We start from the raw sequence: 4,479 nt of genomic DNA on the forward strand, positions 1-4,479 counted from the left end.
CTGTGAGAATGTGCAGGCTCCCCAGTGCAGGCTGGGGAGAACAGTGAGACAGGTCTTGGACATGACAGTTAAGGACAGTCCAACCTGCTTCCCACAGGAATATTTCCTCTTCAGCTAAGACCAGAAAAATGAGACTTCTGTTTGGGATTTTTCCTTTTCAGGACTTTATATGGTCTTGCACCTAATCTTGCCATTAATGAGACAGAATTCTCACTGACTAGAAAGGGAAGCAGACTGCCCCATTTTAAGTTTCCATATACTACGTCTGCCACATAGCAGTTGCTACTACAGCTCAAACTGGTGCATAAAAGACGAAGCACAGAAGGAGTGTTCGCAAGTCACTTATTAGAATGCTCAACCTAAGAAAGAAAATTGTTCTACAGGCTTTGCAGCTTTTATGTAAGCCTCCCCTCTCACACAACTAACAGTGATTTGATTAAATAAGAAGTAATGTTACAAATAGAAAATTTTAGAGGATTACAGGAAGGGAAAAAAATATTTTTTAAAGCAAAGAGAGAAGTTCAATGTTAATGTTACCAGAAACAAATGGCATTCATCTGAGTCTGAAGGTATGCAGGTTGGAAACTGCAGGTGTATGACTATCGTTAAAAAGAGCAATTGTGCCAAAGATCTGATGCATGGATAATATCTGTCTGTATCTTTCTGAGCAGAGAGGGAAACAAAAGCTTCTGTAGAAAGGGATGCCACTCAAACAGCCTCTCAATGGCCCACAGGGGAGACAGGATGAATGGGAACAAAGGTGATCCAGTAGACAAAGCACATGTGGATTTTCAAAACACTTCTGACAAGATAAAGTTTATTAAAAAATTAAGCTGCTGCAAGGTATAGGAAAGGCCTTTTTATGGACTGAAGGCTGGTTAAAGGACAAAGAGCAGCAAGTAGGACTTCAAGATCACTGCTGAGGATACACAGGAGGCAGTAGTGCCCAGAGGTCAGCATCAGAACTAGCAACCTTCAACATCTTCATCTATGTCATGGAAGTAGGAGGGCTTTGTCAATTAGTTCAAGTGTGGGGGTGATACTAAGTAAGAAGGATCTCACAAAGAAAAAGAGAGAGTGAGCAGCAAATGAGCTTCCACGTAGTTAACTACATGTATGATGAATACAAGTCATAACCTTGTAACCTATGTTTACACCCAGCGCTAGCTGCTACAACTCAAGCAGATTTTGGAGATACCTCTGACACCAACAGCTCAGTGAACAGCAGCTGCCAGAAAAAGTCAAAAGTATTAGCAGCACAGGTAGTAACAACATGGCACAGGACATAATTCTATCACTTTACACAGCCATGGGCCAACCCCCTCCCCTCATGCCTGTAGGGGTGTGTGCAGTTCTGATCTCCACAGCTCAAGAAACATGCAACGCAGTTGGAGCGGCACAGAAAAGGAGAACTAAAATGCTTAACTTGAGGCTTACAAAATAATTAAAGTGATTGATAAAGTGAGGTCAATCAGCAACAACTGCAGAACTGTTATCAGTAAAGTTGGAAATACTGTACCAAGAGGACACTCAATGAAATTAGTATGAGGAAAGTTCAGAATTAAGAGATAACAGTAAGTATTTTTTTACATAATTAATATTAAACTTCTGGAACTTGCTGACACAGTTACGAAGGTAGACAGTATCAGTAGGTACAAACAAGGATTAGACAATCATGCCATGAAGAACTGATTCATAAACAGATAGTAATGGGAGCTGGCAGAAATGTACCCTAGCATCCCTCATCCAGATTATAGATTCTGGAACAGCAGAAGAAAATGTCCATAATAATGGCGAGAGATAGGGCAGATAGCTTATAAGCAAATGTGATTAACACTTGAGAAAAGGCTCAGACACTTCTTAGAAAGGCTGGAGAGTTACATCCAAAGTGAGACTGCTTGGTCAGGTAAATCAGGACAGCACCTGCCTTCTGCAGGAGAATTCAGCCAGAATGAAGAGCCTTATGTGTCTATGAAATGTCTAATTTTGAAGATGGGCCCAATTAGCACCTCAGTTTACTGCTGTTTGTCATATACCATCTGCATTTCACGTGAGGAAGAAAGGGTTAAACCTTCCATTTTATAGGGAAATTAAAAATCTCCCTTGCATGTTGAATTTAAATGCTAGAAGACATTCTTCATTTTACAAGAAGTCCTGGGGTGCTGGGTTTCTGAGTGGACAAACATGATTATGGGTAGTCAATAAAAGCAGAAGCATTAGTGAATGTAGTTGATCAGTGCAACTGGTCACAGGTTTGCACCTGTATAATTTCTGTGTATCTTTTGAATCACACATATGATATATAGGAATGTTTGGGGTTTTTTTGTTCTGGAGTGAAAGAATCCAGTTCTAATAACAAGCTAAATATGCATAATGGAAAACATTTTTAATTACAGGATCTAATAACGTTTTCCCACAGAACCTCAGTTTAATTTTCCACATTTGCTAGGGTGTGCTCAAGAACCTGTTAAATACTTCTTCATCTCATCACTCAGTGTGTAGCCATCTGCCTAAGTCCTTCCACAACTAACTTTATGCAAATGTAGCCATTCACTTCAATATTTCAGCGACAGGATTGACCATGGAAGGTTCAAACTGCAGCAGAAATCACATCTCTCATCTAACAGAATAACTACCCTGTCTCTGAATTGATGAATGATTGAATTCTACATTCTACTAGAATGTAGAATGAGTTAGCATGGAGACCAAGCACCAGCATAGTGGTTACAGCAAACCTGTTGCCTCTTTCCTGACTTTCAGAAGATGCCCTTTTATGGGACCTCTTATGTTGGAAGCACTTAGGAACCCACTCCCCATGAAAACAGCAACAGTGTAGGGATATCAGTATGCACAACCCCCTGCTCCTTCATGTGCATGAAAGAACCAATTTTAAGCATTTGCACATCAAAACCAATGAAACCAAATGAGGTTCTTTGTCTTGTAGTTTCAGGACCCTAGTCTGCATACTGGAAATGATTATGGTTTAGGTTTTTTTTTACAAAGCAGAAGAAAGTGTTGAGGTGAAGGTCTGGAAATTTCAAGTTATTAGTTGAATGCCAGAAGAATTCTGGAAGGACAAGGAAACTTTTTTTGTTTTGTTAGTGTTTTATAGGGGTGGGAGATTTGCTATTCAGAGGGCAGTAATCTTGAAATAGCTGCTTGGTAATAACTATCATTTAACTTGCCTGTCCCCAGAAGTCTTCAGACTCTTTTTAAATTCTGAGCAGTTGCTCTGTAAAAGGCAGAGGATCATCCCATATAATTAAAATCACAGCTGCAGAGAGATGCTCTCTGGGATTCCAGTTTAGAGGAAAAGCTCCACTGCCTCCCTGGGACTTATGTTTCCTGATGCTCAAGGTTCCCAGTGCTTGCAATGAAGAGCAAGACCAGAACAACGTATCTAAATACCTGCTGGAAATCAAGCAACTGATCTTGATGCTATTCAATCTGGTCCCAGCCTCAGCAAGAGAAGGAAGGGTGAACCACTAACCAAACTTTAAGGCAACTTCCATTGGTCCCTTTCTTCTTTCTAGGTGCTGTAAGGAAAGCTGCAGTGAAGAAAATAGAAGGAAGATATAGATGTAGCAGAAGAAATATTCATCTGTTCTAATCCTTCAAAATCTTCTTCTGACTCTACCTGATAACAAATGGAGCATACTGGGAAACAATAAGGTCAATGCAGTATCTGCTTTGGCTATGATCAAAAAGAAGCATCTGTAAAACTAGAACCCAACCTGCCTGGAACATGCAAGGGTAGAGTCTAATTAAACCTAACCAAAGTCAAGGGAGGGGAGACTGCATGCAGAATTAAACAACAGATTTTCCCACAGTCATAGAGAGGATACAAAGTCAGGCCTGATTTTCTGTTATGTGTGTGGTTTTGTAAGTAGTGAGAGATGCTAAGAAGTTATAAATAAGAGTTGAAGAGCTACTGGCAAATATTTTCATAAGTAAGAAATATTTTATCTTGAAAACATTTTTCTTGCCATGAAAAATCAGCCACTTAAATCTGCCTTCCACAAATGCTAGTAACTCTATTTTGAATATTCTGCACAAACTAAAGATGAGGTGAACCAATCCAAACAAAATGAAGTATTTATGCTTCAAACTTCTAGCCAGGTTGACACTCTGCCAAACCAAATACTTCTGACAGAATTGGTGGTTTTAGTTATTTATGTATTTCAAGGTGCCCTCTAAGAATTGTGAGAGGCACATTGAGTATTCTGGTCCTCCTACACACTTTCACCACCTTAAAATGAGACCGTTTTCTTCCAAGTTCACAGGCTGTCAAAGAATCTCATTCCTTTAATGGTTGGAAATCTTCTGGTCTCTTGCTTAGATTCTTTCATGGCCAGCCTGCACTAGTTTGTTCTGATGCAAACATAATTCTTTAGTTAAAATAGTATTTTTCCTTCCCTGATGTTTATTTACTCTTCCAATGCACTCACATAGCACAGTTCTTCCAGATCTCCTCCAACA

General features: G+C 39.7%; 1 protein-coding gene across 1 annotated transcript in view; it reads right to left on the reverse strand.

The window, feature by feature from the left end:
• Positions 1-4,479, reverse strand: part of NTRK2 (neurotrophic tyrosine kinase, receptor, type 2) — a 195,014-nt gene that overhangs the window by 23,736 nt on the left and 166,799 nt on the right. The window lies entirely within an intron of this gene.

The sequence above is a fragment of the Chaetura pelagica genome, unplaced genomic scaffold, assembly GCF_000747805.2.
Source record: "Chaetura pelagica isolate M959 unplaced genomic scaffold, ChaPel_1.0 scaffold473, whole genome shotgun sequence".
Lineage (NCBI taxonomy): Eukaryota > Metazoa > Chordata > Aves > Apodiformes > Apodidae > Chaetura > Chaetura pelagica.